Below are 15,504 nucleotides of genomic sequence, written 5' to 3'. Positions count from 1 at the left end.
GGACTTGAATGAATGCATTCAAGTTGAAACTGCCGACCCAGGGTTAGTGTGCCCCCTAAGTTATATGAAGTAACGCTCCGAATGGAGGGGGACATAACTAGAAAAATAAAAGCACTCTTTTGGGAGAAGCTATCTAAGGGTTATGACATTCTTCTAGCTGAACAAGACTGGCCACCTGAATTTTTCAGGGAGTGCCCACATGGCAAAGAGATAATTATGCCAGCCTTCTCAAATCACATTCCAATTTATAAAAAATACACATATGCCCGAAAATGGGCGGTAGCTCAGGCTCCAGCGGTATATATAAAAATCACGTAGGATGGGATGAGGATTCTCCTCACCATAAAATCCAGTTCAAAACTCAACCAACAATGCAAAGGCAATATCCTGTAAAACAGGAAGCTAAAAAACAGGTCAGGGAGATTTTAAATCAACTTGAATACCAAGGGATGATTGAAACATGCAGCTCATCTATGAACAATCCTTTGTTTCCTGTCTCCAAACCAGACAATTAATATCGTCTAGTTTTGAACTACAGACATCTAAAGTCTTGTTGCAAAACTTTTGCAGTACAAAATGCACACAGTGCAGCACTGATGAATAACATTTTGCGGAAAAAATATAAAACCACATTAGATATTTCAAATGGATTCTTCTGTCAGAACATTGCACCAAAAAGCAAGCAGTTGACCTCTTTCTCAAAATTGGGGACACAACGACAATTTTGCTGTCTCCCCCACGGATTCAAGAATAGTCCAGGGTTATTTTCAGCCAGAGTAACAGAGTTACTACAAACGTATGATGATGAGGCATTATCTTATGTCGATGACATCTATCTTACAGACAATGATTTGGACGTGCACTTGAAAAGAGTGAACACCATAATACTTGGGTTCGCTTCTGAAGGGTACAAATTTAATTTTAAGAAATCACGAATTGCCCACCTCAATGTCCTATTCTTAGGATACGAACTTTCAAGTGAAGGCAAAAGCTTGGCAGCAAACTTTCTAGAGAAATGTGCACTGCTCCAGCCTCCAAAGACGCTGAAAAACTTACAGTCAATTTTAGGTTTCCTGAATTTTGGAAGAACTTATGTTCTAAACTACACAGAAAGGGTTAAACCCCTCTACGAAGTAATCAAACCTGATTTCAAACCAACTAATTGGACTCAAAAACATACAGAAATTTTGGGTTCAGTGCAAACAGACATATTAACAAAAACACAGTTACAGACACGCGAAACCCGCGCAACCTTGTGATCCGAATCATCCCAGGGAGATGCAGATTCACGTACCTAACCTTTAATGAAGGTGAAAAGGTATAGCTTACAAATCACACTTGTACACACAAGCTGAAATGAAATTCCATTCTACAGAAAAAATTCTGACAGCGGTTCAAACTGCAGTAGCAAAGGAGAAAGCCCTAGCACAGGGAAAACGCATAATGATCGTTACACCTGTACCTGCCCTAGAGGCAGTGACAAAAGCGAGCATTCCAAATGCAAAAGCTTTACATCCGAGATGGATACAATGGGTTAATTCTCTTGCTGCAACAGATGTTGAATACATTTTTGACTGCAACTTGAAAAGGGAAGAATTTCTACAATATGAACACGAATGTCCTCTGCCGACCGAGATTCTGTCTCTAGAACATTACGGATGTATAATTGATACAGACGGATCAGCACAGCCCACAATCGGGGGTAAACAAGCCTATAGTGCTGCGTGCGCCATTGTTAAAGGTCGCTGGCAGGAAGGTAAATTCAGACCAATGGTCACTAAAACTCAATCACTTGGAGACTGTACAGCTCAGTGAGCTGAACTACAGGCTTTGAAGATGGCGCTTGAAAATACCGATCGCAAATTCCCCACACTCATAGTGTGCGATTTGTATTATTGCGTCCAGTCTTACAATGAATATCTGCAGAACTGGATTCAAAATGGATTCAAAGATGCAAAAGGTGGCACAATCAAGCATAAAATGCTTTGGGAACAAGTAGTTCTATTACAGAAAGAACTACAAAAGACTCATGTGATTCATACACTGAGTCATCAACGTGATGGCGTTCATGTTGCAGGGAATTCATTGGCTGATGAAGCCGCAAAGGCAGCTGTTCAAACGGCTTCCGTAGCTACAATCACTTGTACAAAAATGAAAATAGACAGTGAAACAATGCTAGCAGTTAATGCCTCAATGAAAGGCAGCTATGCAGCGTTACCTCTAAACTATCCACTCGGATATACATACATAATTGATGCAAACTCAGTTCCTTTTGCTCGAATGCCTGATTTGGGGACAGAGTAATTCTAAACAGGTACCGAAGAGGTGCTTCGGTACACGAAGCACATACGGAAGAGGGTCTGACACATCAAGGGATCTCAAAATCTCTAATAAAATTAGAAGAGATGTACTGGTGGCCAGGAATGAGTGTCCACATTTACGAATTTGGAATTAATTGTGATGTCTGTTACAGAGATCATAGCTTTGAAAACCACCAGATACCTGACTACAGTGTAGCCAGACCAGTTCAGACACCTTTGTTAGACAGCATTAGACTATATACACACAAACGTCACAATGGACGAATGCGGTCGCACAACTATTAGGACAAGATTCATTTGGATGTGACCCCAGCGCTCGGCTGACGCCCGAAGATTTGCGATTTTTTGTCGGCACATACGCAACCGGCATGCTACATTCAGACCAGGATCCTGTGTTTAGCTCTCGAGCTTAAAAGGAGGCCACGGCCAACTTGGGCATTGCATTGTGGTACTCAAGTCCATTCCATCCTTAGGGGAAATGTGGTGACATAAAGCAATCTATAACAGCTAAGGTATTAGGTACGGGTGACAGGTGGATCAAACATCTAATAAGTGTCCAACGTATTCTTAATAATCTGCCAAGAAATTCTCTGGGTGGAATCACTCCGTATGAATTACTGTTTGGTACTAAAATGATTATCGAAGACCTTGATTGCCAAACTTCAGTGGTGGAACAAAAACCCTTTGATATCAAAGACCGTTTGGCTGTTTTGCAGGACTTAAATGAAACAAGAAGGAGTCTGAGCAACACAATACAGAAGCCAATGACCACTGAAGAAAAACCACCTGTCCCAGCAAGATCTGTCTGGATTCCAAAGATTGGGGATCTAGTCAGGGAAAAGATCGCGCTGAAGAAGGAATTTGAGCCTTCTTACAGAAAAGCAGTACCTGTTTTAGCAATCCTCGGAACAAGATCAGTGTTACTACCGCCCCTTGCTGGTAAAAGGGAGAACAGAGTTGTATCCATCAAACAACATCATGTGGCCGATAATAAGTAGTAGGCCTAGTGGACTTCCAAGATGTAGCAGACGATCTAATTTTGCTACAATCCAAGAGGTTCAAACTGAAAGAACTTTGATAAACCTGCAGTAAGAAAAGAAGGACTATGCAACAAAGCAATGGAACTTGTACCTCTTGAGACCCAAATAACAGTTTGTCAAGAAACACCTGTCTACAATGATGTAGCCTCTGACTATACAAATATGACAAAGGAAGAAGCAGCTCCAACAATTCCAAGCAATCAGGATGCTATTCCAACAATTGACAGATCTGCCTCTGGCTATTTCATCAACTTTGATACATTTTCTGAGGATCCCAGTGAACCTGAAACTACGCCAGCAAATAAAACTTTCAAAGAAAAAATAATAGAAGTCTTTCATCAACTTGAAAATACATATCTAGTTTCACCATGGGTTGAATTTTGGACTGTGTCAGGTGTATTATTTCTCCTACTTTGGCTCATTCTTCTTTTAAGTTTGGGAAAAATGATAGATGGAAAATACAGTACAATGGACACAGCAAGTAAGAACATCAACTTGCTCCTGAAACCTCACAAATCATCTCATCATGAGCGAAGAGACCTGTCATCAGTGAACATCACAGCCGTTCCTATACCTGGTGGTATGGCATGGGACACAAGTGATGATGACATTTATGGCCCGGTGGAACTATTGAAGATTCCACGCCAATTTAAGGTTTCTTTGAGTGATTTTGTCTCACCCAGCAAATTTTCTGATGATTGGGACTTTGAAACTGTTAATAATATGATGACAGATTTAGAAATGTGAGCCAAATTCACAAAACATGAATACTTAGAAGGTTCATCTGATTATGAACAAATGTATTGTTTTAATCATTATGGTCACCATTATCTGCACACATCTGCAAACCCTAGAAATGTTTTTTCTTACAATCAATGGGAACATTGTCCAACGTTGCCTTGACGCCCACGGGTATAAGCAGCGCTTTATAAATATTAAAAATAAATAATAAATAATAAATAAATAAATAAACAAAAGCCAGCTCGAAAACATTTTATGAAAAGTTTCCATACTTCTCAGGTTTTAATGTCACAAATCCAGAAACTTTTTATTTCAAAAATGTGAATAAGACAGGAATGAAAAACATGTTGACCAATACTAAACATATTTATTCTGCGAACTTTTATGCTCAGCTGTCTACATTAGGTTTTAACTTTTGGAAAGACAACATTGAGACAACAACTGTTTGGGGCACAAAAGACTGGCAGGTGCAAGGTTTAGAAGCATTATTCAGAGCCTGCATTATCCCTGAACAAATAATGGGGCATATTACCAAGGGCCTTATCGCCGCTTTAGCGGGAATTTTTCAGGCTAAAGCCGGGATAATTTTATCGCCCTATTACCTAGCTGTCACTAACACCAGTTAGCAACAGCTAGTAGGAGATAGCGATCATCTTGGGGCCCACTTTGCATGTCAGCGCTATTTATCGCTAATGACATGCAAAGTGGGCGTGCCAAGATGTTAGCGACTGTAAACAGTCGCTAACATCGCTATCTCCTATTACCTACAATGGCGTACTTTTAGAAATATTCACTCTAAGCGCGAATATCTCCAAAACCTAATGCCTGCGAGCAGTTCTTAGCCATGTTATCCAATGGTAGGTGGATAACATGGCTAAGAGCATTAGCTCGGTAATGCATGAATATCGCGGACTTTTCAGCGATATTCATGCATTTCGGCCGATTTTTATTGCTTTTGAGATAAACCTTAATAATAGCAAGGTTTTTCTGCGATAAAAATCGGCAGAGCTCGGCGATAATAATATTGCCGCTAACCGTGTTAAGCGATGATTATCGCTTGATCTTGGTAATAGGCCCCACTGTTTTTAAATGACACTGTTCAACAAACATCATGTCTTGGCTTAGCTAAGATAAGGGATTTTAAAAAAACGCCCATACCTAACGCCACACCTGAAGGTAATGGCACTGCAGATGAGGAGGTAGACGTAAAACAGATTTTACAACAGAACAGAACTAATCCTGATTGGAAAAAAATGGTTAATCCGGCCCACAGATACAAATAACTGTCAAGATAGATTCTTGAACAAAACACAAGGGTTCACAGTGAATAGGCCAGATCCAAGATATTCCCATAGACAACATCCAGGGTTAGTTACAACATACAGTGTAGGAAAACTATGCCCTGTGTGGCTACAGAAATCCACACTTCCAGAAATTAAACAACACTTATCTTTACTTAAAGAAGGTGTTGACTTATGAGACTTCTTACTTGGACCTCGTAAACCACGTCAAAAACTTTTCATATACGCCGGTATATATTCTGCTTACAATGAAGCATGGAAAATCAGGCAAATGGAAACTGCAGAAAGAATACGAGAAATTGATCGTATTAATTTAGAGAAAGCTCTCCCTGTAGAGGACAATGGGTTAACGACTCTGTCCTCCAGAATTTATTCTTTGGACAGCATTGTGTCATCTGCATTGACATAATAGAACAGGACTTGCTAATGTTACAACATGGCCAGTCTCAATTACGTTCTATAATGCTGCTAGGCTGGACGTTAGAAAATCTTCGTTCAGGCTATGTGCCATGGCCTTTAATCAACACCACATCATTGTTTTCTGTATTTAACCTTACAGATAAACAAATCTCGTTGGCACAAAGAGGAGCAGACTATACAGTGTTGAGCATAGAAAAACTGAAAAGATTACCATTAACTGTTTCTGAGAAACCTGTCATAGAATGGATAATACATGGCACCATCACAATACCAGTGACGATTTTCCAGTTTCAGTATTGAGTAAGACACATACCAGTGGGCCTGTATGAAAGGTTGGGTAAAGAATACATCAAGTCAACCTGGAATTTACCATACACACACAAATGTTGGAGTGGGGGAAAGGAAGTATTTCTTAGTGGTAAAAATTGTAAGAACTCACTAAGCAATACACTTTTGTGCCAAGGTATTAATTTACACGGAGCCTGCGAGGGTTCTTCGAATAACCTTTCTTGCCACCTGCAGGGTTCACCAGCAGCAGTGATAGATCCAGTTTTCAGGCAGCTTTCCAATGGTAGCTACTTAATGTTGAACGATCACAGCGGTTGTGGCATGTTACCAGGAAAAGCCTATCTAGTTAGTGTGTCAGCCAGGGTCACTTGTTGTATGCAAGTATTGTTTCCAAAAAGCAAGACAGACAGAGAGTCAGCGTTATGGCCTTCACTGAATATCTCTTCTATACGAATTGATACTTTAAGCAGAAGCCATTCTTTTGCAAAAAACTATGCCACTGACCTCGTCCAGAGAAACGTATGATCTGCAAGTTGCAAGGACTTCTACAGAGATACATGCATTATTATCAAGCAACTGCTCAGTACATTTAGCAGAAATGTTAGGTCGAATCTTAAACATGTCTGATACCAGCGGTATTGCACATGTATATAAGACTATTTTTTCTGGGTTGTTAGCACCATTTGAAGCAGTCCTCTGCATTTTTCCAAATTTCGTGCACTCTGTGTTCGGCGGCCTGCCTCTTCTTTTGGGACTCGTAGCAGGAATTCTATTATTATTTCTTCTGCTCTGATATGGCAAGTCTAGTCACTGACGATACCCAGACTACCATGGAGCATGCCCTCCTAGCCATGCGGTACCGTGACAGAATTACACAGATTCTTGGCTTGCCTCATTTAAGAGATCTGAACACCACATGGTTTCTCTCGTTCAGACCAATCTGGCAAGATTGCATCTTACCTGTTCTACGATGCCTGCTTTGTGGAAAGGAATGCATGTTGGACGTTTGTCTTACACTTCCATCAGCACTGCCAACGGATGTTGACGCATTACTTGGTCCAGTAACAGCTCACCTGTTGTGTTGCCCCAACGGCTGCCAATCCTGATGACAGCATTCATTGAGATCTCACCAGCAATTCCAGCTGATGGTGAGGTACGTGGAACAACAGGCACACAGGTACCATCTGATTTGAACATTGCTAACGCGGCTGACGCTGACGGCGATGCGTCTCATCTGTGCACGATTGCTTTACTTAATCAAGTAGTTCCACTTTCACCTACTGAGGTAGACGATTTCTTTGCGAGCCTAGACGATTTGATATTTTCTCTTGAAACCGAGAATAACTTTTGAAATCTGCACACAGCGTTCGTGAACTCTAAATTTGGCCTTCACTTTTCATAACAATCCTTCCAAAGCTTTGGAACTCTATGTTTCTACGGCTAACTTTGACTTTTTCCCCAAAAACTTTTTTTTTGGGGGGGGGGGGGGGCACAAAGTAATCTGCTTAAAGTAGAACTATTCCTAAAGAACAAGACATTCCTTTTGAATACTTCCTAGAGACAATATTTGCCCTTGTGCTCAAAAACCAAAGCAGTATATTATTCTGCTATGGGATGGTCTCGCCTTTTTTTTTGTTATTAAGAGCCATTTCATGAATGTACGTTTCATTATTGATTTAGTTAGTATTAATGCTTTCATGCTTTATGCTTCGTATGAAAACACTGGGGCATATTATCAAGGGGCTTTATCTCTGCTTTTTTGGCTTTAAAAGCCAAGAAAGCGGAGATAAAATTATCTCCCTATTACCTAGCTGTCGCTAACACCAGTTAGCGACAGCTAGTAGGAGATAGCGACCATCTTGGGCCCCGCTTTGCATGTCAGTGATATTTATCACTAATGACATGCAAAGTGGGCGTGCCAAGATGTTAGAGACTGGAAACAGTCGCTAACATCGCTATCTCCTATTACCAACGTTTGGAGATATTCTCGCTAAGCGCGAATATCTCCAAAAGCTAACACCTGCCCCCTAGCAGTTCTTAGCCATGTTATCCAATGGTAGGTGGATAACATGGCTAAGAGCATTTGCTCGGTAATGCATGAATATCGCTGACTTTACCGCGATATTCATGCATTTCGGTCGATTTTTATCGCTTAGGAGATAAACCTTGATAATAGCAAGGCTCCTAAGCGATAAAAATCGCCGCAGCTCGGCGATAAAAATATCGTCACTAAACCAACATAGCGATAATTATCGCTAGTTGTTGGTAATATGCCCCACTATTCTTAAGCGCGTACAGTAAAATGCTAATTTTTTCGTGTGCAAACCTTTTCAAATGCATTTTTTTTATTTTGGGTGGGATGGTAAACACATGCTTTAGATATGTTTTAGTGCTTATAATTTAGTAATGTTAACATAATAAAGTGGAGTGGGTGTTGTATATGAATTTAGGACCCTAGTGTAATTTTCCTGATTCATGCCCATATATAGGTATAAATCACGCTATCCTTATACAGGCATAGAAATCATAGCCATATTTAGACTTAGCCCGTGCAGTCCAAATATGGCATGGCTACTTCCACTAGTTCTGAAAATCCACAACGATTTCTTGGACTTCCCCTTGCTTGAATATTAATGTATCCAAGAAATCATGGAGTTTTCAAAGAACTGAGTCTTTGATGACATTATTATGTCCAACCTTACGTCAAACTAGGCACCTTCAAGATATAAATATGCCCACACTTGCCCAGTCAAACACACTGTGGTTTAGAGCAGTTCGACTATCTACCTACACGACACGGCTCGTCGCAGCAAGTGCCTAAGGAAGCTGACCTTCCAGCAGACACACTGAGAGACGCTGTCTTTTCTCCTGCCAAGAAATCCAGCTCCAGTGTTTCCAGGCTACCCTTGTGGGTTGCTGGGAAATCGAGTCCTGAGAGAGAGATACAAGACCTCCTTTATTCTAAAACCAAGGTATGGAGCTGATTAGACCCTTAGAGAATTCTTGGAGAGATTCTTGGCAAAGAATACTAAACTTAAGCTACACCTCACTTACTTCTTCCCTTGTACTAGACCTAGGTTAGGTACACCGGGGTAGGCATATTTTAGACGCACCAGTTGAGTACTTTTAGTCATTGTTTAATAATGTATGTACTTTATGTTATTTTATATGGCTTAGAAACCATACCATGCTTTTACAGTATTTTTTTATAATACTCTTCGTATTTTTCGCATTGTACTTTGCAACCAGTACTACGATTGTAGCAGTTCATTTCCTCTGCATGAGAAAGAAGACTGTTCAATAAATACTTTTATTGAAAACGCCCGTCTCTCTATTTCTCTGCAACTCTGGTGAAACGAAGCATGCACGATTGACTGAGTGAAATAGCTATCAATTGTTTCCGTGACACTAGAGATACATTTCTTATTCTTGGGAAACAAAGTAGTCATGTTTATGCAGTTGTCAGAAACTAATCCCTTCTTGTGAATTCAAGAAAGTTTCTAGTGACCTCTGAGCTAGCTGGCACTCACAATTAAATCTAATATATTCTATAGAGACCTAGTCGACCTCAGTCCTACGTCTAACCTATAGGATAAATTATTCCAATGCACAGAGCCTATTGGGAATATAGGAACTACACTACAGTTCAGGACAAATTCATTATAACTATTGTAACCATTTTATAAAGGGCAACTTTAGAAAGTTGCCTCTTTGTTGCCCAAGGTTTCCAGTGGCTGTTTACGGTTGCATACTGCTTCTGTCATTGAGATAGACTTTTGTGCTCCTTCACAGAGGTGAGATTGCTCTCAGGAAAAGGAACAAAGGACCTGCTGAAGGAAGAGATGCAACCTCCTCCTGGCAGGGTAGCTGGAGTGGGTGTGAACACAAAAGAGGAGCTTCAAAGAGAAAGCCACCTTTGAAAGGCAAATGGTAGTCATTTTAGAAAGGGGGTGCTCTTTTGTTCATGCAGCCAGGCTGAAATCCCAGGCAGCGAGGAAGAAGCTGTTTTCAGGCTGGTTTTGCAGGGGAAGTGTAGTCCTTTGGGAGCAATATATTTTATTTGGGCTAGAGAGCTCCACACACAGAGAGAAGAGTTCTACCATGTTGAGACTAAGCAGAATATTGCATTCTGGGCGAGATGGATGCCACACTTCACAGGAACCCGTCATCAGGTGGGACGATACATGGTAGCCATTGGCTTGATAGTCGTCACATCCCCTTAGACATTTAGCAGGCATAAAAGTGGCACCCCAGGCCCTCAGACCTCAGAAAACATCTGTATTTTTAGAGAGGCCTCAAGAAGGACTGCACAGCTGTTCCCTGGACCCAGCAAAGAGATGCTGCACCTTAGACTAGACTACACCTGCTGCACCTGTGGACTCACAAAAAAATGATTGTGTATGTGGTGCTCTGCTCATGGAAAAGCTGCCCTCAAACCCCAGACAGAGAAAGTGACCTCCTAGAGTTAGTTGGATGGCTCCCTGTTTTAGCCAAAGGGCCATAAAAGCTGAAACACCTGGACCATTGAGTGCCCAGCTACAAGAAGCCTGACCAGTACTGGCCACAGTGGTGCAGGCTGGGAGACTGAGACAACACCCTCAAAAGTTGCCTTGAGGCTATGGAACCAAGAGAGCCGTTACAGTGCAGTTTGGTCACTCAGCATAAATGTTAGTGCAAGTTAAACTGAACTGCTAAGACCAGTGGCAACTAGTCTTGTGCTGGACTTCACCTGGACTTCGTGGGATATCACCCTATGAGGGTAATGACTCCGCTTAAGCTTGAGGACAAATCGGGGGCACAGGAAGACCCCAGATACTGGGTCAGCATCCTCTGTATTCTTGAGCATTTTCAGCATCCTGTATCCTTTGCGTCAGGACCACTCCATTGACTTGAATGAAGATTTGACCATAGTGTTAGACCTGGCATCCTTGGTGTGGTTTCCCCAGACTTTTTTTGCTTTCAGACTTTATTTGCCTGCAGATCATATTGTCTCCTTCAGGTAATTATCAATTTTGTACACATTTTCCACTGGCATATCTGTGCGCACTGTAAGTGCAAGTTACTAAGGTGTACATATAGCCATTTTTAGGGCTGACATGGACAGCATAGCTGTCACCAGAAAAAGAGTTTTAAGAAGCACTAATGAGAGAGGAGGTTTTGCTCCATCCACATTATTCTTCCGCCCTACGGCATTTGAATAGGCAGAAGTTGAGTGCTTCAACTGAAAACGAGTGCTTGGATTGCACTGATTATACACAATAAGGTCTGGTCTGGTTTTGTTGACAAGTTAACAATCAAAGCTGTAGACCTGATTAGTTCATTGGCAAATGTTATGTCAGGTATCATAGGTCTGACCTTTTTATTATGAAGATATATGACAGTGTGCCTGAATTATTTATTGAGAAAAGTATATGTCTAACCCAGTAGGGCTTAAGGGAACTTCTTGTCAAAAACCATACAAAGTAGTTTTACATTATGAACTCTGACAAATAAAATTTGAAGGGGTTTTACATTGTGAAATATTTTATTAAATGACATAGGCTGAACCTTGTATTGTGAACCCTTTGACAATTGCAATAGTAAAAGGCTTTTTATATTTTGAAATCTGACAAATGCATAGTGACATCCATGTCAGGAACCATAGAGAGAGGTTTTATGTTTTGAAGTGTTTGACAAATACAACAGGGATTTGTTTAACAGTGTCAACTCTCTGACACATGCAATTGAAAAGAGTTTAGCACATATATCCCTGTTTAGGTCTTGCCACAGTAAATGCTTTGTATGTTCAGAATGAGACTTAATTAGGATTATTCGAAATTCACACAATTTGCTTTTGTGTAATTACTTACTTAAAATTTCAGAAAGCTTACAGGAAATGGAGCATAATCACGCAAATGGGTATTTTAGTGCTTCCTTTTCTTGTGAAATGCACCCTTATGTCAATTTTTAATGTGAAGATACAGTTCATGTAAAAAAACATTGGGGCATATTATCAAGGGATTTATCTCCGCTTTTTTGGCTTTAAAAGCCAAGAAAGCGGAGATAAAATTATCTCCCTATCAGCAACAGGGTGCTAATACGCAAATTCGCATGTTAGCACCCTTTTTCTCTACGCTTCCCCTTGCATCTGTAATGAGATGCAAAGGGGGCGTTCCAGAGAAAAATAATAGGATAAATGTTGTTAAGCGACATGTCTCCTATTATCAAGGATTTCGCTAACCCTGTTAGTGATAAAAAAAAGCAGCGCTAACCGCGGTTAGCACTGATTTTTTTACACCTGGTATTTTCCTGACTTAGCCATGATATCCTATGGAAGGTGGATATCATGGCTAAGTTTGTGAGCCCCTATCATCAAGCTAACGTCAAACTTTGAGAGATTATCGTTGGTTTTCCAGCGATAATCTCTTAATTGGCACTTAGTGTGAGGATTTTTATCACTTCTGAGATAAACCTTGCTAATAGCAAGTTATCTGTGTGATAATTTTCGGCGATGCTTAGCGTTAAAAAATTCGTTGCTAAGCATCGTTAGCAATAAATATCGCTTAATTTTGGTAATATGCCCCATTGTTCAAAGAAACAAGCGTCGCAGACATTAACCACTCATGTTCTGATCTTTATAGTTGTTCTTCCATGTTCTTACTACATTTTTCCGCCAAACAGCATGGATCTGCCTAATTATTTGCTGGTTTCTCTAGATATACCACATTGTTACATGCCTATACGTGTTAAAGTGAACAATCCTACTTTATTGAGTTTTGAATGTCGTGACAGAAGCATCCTCCACTCATTTTACATTACAAATGACTTGACAAAGCCTGTACACTTAACCATTTTGATTGCGCAATGCTCCATCTTCTCCAATACGCCCATTTAGGGCCATTTCTGATTTTTACAGCAAGATGCTTCTTGTGCAAAAATGTTGTTGTTACCTTACAGATAATAAGATGAGAATACATTTGCAGGGTTAGTTTCCTCCTGTGATATTTCTTTAGGGTACATGATTTGCACCATGAGCAGTCTGCAAGGCGCCAAATTGACGTAATCCAATCTGTAATTTGACCGGAAATCTAAATATCTGTAATTTTGGATATAGTATTTAGTTGTACCTACATTAAAGTACTTTTCTTTTATATAGAAAAAACATTGATTGGACATTGAATAACTGTGCAATATCTTTTGTGTGTTGCTCATTTCTGGGTTTTTAGTAAGCAGCACCTTCCTAAGACAGCCTTTGACTGCTCTAGTTCTACGCCTCTAGTGTCAGGTTTTGCATTGTGATCTCTTTGAAACATATACTAGGGAGGGAGTTTACATTGCGAACTGTCTGACAAATATAAGAGGAAATGGATGTACCTTGAGAAGTGCTTAACAGGTACAATAGGAAAACGTCACATTATGAACTCTTTGGTGAACCCCAACCATTGCCTAACACTAAAATACCTTTTTAAACAGATATTTACTTCACATGATGCTACAGAGATCTTGATTTTTTTTGTGCGTTTGCAATTTTATGTTCACTATTTAGATATGTATGAATAACAGTATATGACATTGATAAATTAAGAACTATTGTGCACTTATTGTAGTTCTTTAAAGTATGTTTAACTAATTTCGATACTTTAATTTGTTCTTTTGGCTTCAACTTTGTTTTACTATTCTGTTAATATTCAGTTTGTAATGCAAGTAAGTGGTAGTAACACTGATTTTCCCCTTAAACTTTGTGAAATTATTGCAATTGTTATATGTTTGAATGACCTTTTGAAGCTGAATGCAGATCAAACAGAGGTATTGGTTGTAGGGAACTATTCTCAGATGTACATTTGGTTGTCACTGGCTCTTGGCCCACTCCAAATCCCTGCTACTATGACTGGACTGTTAGTCGTAATAATCGTATGCCCTAGCATTAGAAATAAGGCTTTTGGTGACATGTTACTCACTTTTGAAGGCCTATGAAAATATTTTCTTAAAAGACAGAGGATGGTGATCCAGGCAGATTGCTCATCTTGCTTGGATTATAGGAACATAAAGTTGCTTGGCTTACATAAATATTTTATCAATCCAATTCAGGCGGTGCAAAATGCAGCTGCATTACTGCTACTTAATTTAGATGAGCACGCTTCTCTTCATGCCATTTCAACTTCCTCCACGGGTACTAATGAGCAGATGGATCTTTTTTTATGATACTTCATCTGCTGCACAAGGCACTTGTTGGTACCTGTTTCAGCATCTCAACTCCCTGCTTCAGCCCTATGTTTCTTCTCACATGCTTCGTTCCTCTTCTCATGAACTGCTGTTTGTGCCCATGTTTTATCACACCAAAACATTCAGACACCCTTTTTTGGTACTTGCTTCAATTCCCAAGACTCCAGAGGTAGAAGACTCTACCCATGTGAGTGCAGGGGGAGCGGTGCGAATGTTAGAGCGCAGGATGCAACACATGAAAGTCAAACCTATTGTCGCTACCAATGCTTGAGAGAACATAGAGAAACATATATGCTGTGAATAATACATGGGCATATGTGCTCTAAAAATCACAAATTAATCCAATATCCGTTAGGAAATAGATATTGCTATTTCAATAAGTAATACACTGTCAACCCATTTAGAGGTCCTCCAGTACCACCTCAGCAATGGTGCATATCATATTCATTTTTCTTAAACTCACAATTATTTCTCTTTACAGTAGTAGCATGTGTTCTGTAGTCATACCCGCAGAGTCCATACATTTTAAGTGCAATGTGCACCTTCTGTACTTAATTATGTTACGTATTGAGATACAAATAGTAACAGAGAGCGAGTGGGCTGTGAGTAAGCAGGCAAGGTACTCATGACTACTTATGTTTTCTTTTTTTGGGGATTAAAGGTCATGCACCTTAACATGAATGAGTTCTGCAATCAAGAAATGAGGTAAAACATACAGCTTACAACATTATAACATTTAATTGGTGAATGTACCTTTGCTCATTGAGGGGCTTATTTATAAGTCCCTTGGCCCGTAAGGGCGCCACTTTTTTGATGCTCCTGTGGCGCCGGAGCCTGCCCCCTATTTACCAGGCAGCACCAACCCACTTTTTATGGCTTAATGCTGCCTTGTAAATATTGTTCCTTTTGAGGCAGTTTTCTGCATTAAAGAGTCATGCAATAGGTGTTGCTGGTGGCGTTCTCAACAACAGCCAAGGCCTTCTGACACTGCCCCAGATTTCTGAGAAATTGTAAGTCTGAGGCAGTGCCAAATACGTATGCTTCCCCAGGGAGGCATAAGGAAGGCACAACAAGGAGAAATATCTTTATTTCTCCTCGTTTTTCCAGTTTCTGTATTCTGCAGCACACATAGAAAGAGGAAAAAGCCTCTTGTGATTGTTTCTCTGCAGGAAGATTTTCCTTCCTGCACAA

Source organism: Lissotriton vulgaris, chromosome 8 (genome assembly GCF_964263255.1).
Source record: "Lissotriton vulgaris chromosome 8, aLisVul1.2, whole genome shotgun sequence".
Classification (NCBI taxonomy): Eukaryota; Metazoa; Chordata; class Amphibia; order Caudata; family Salamandridae; genus Lissotriton; species Lissotriton vulgaris.
Note: the sequence above shows the minus strand (reverse complement) of the source record.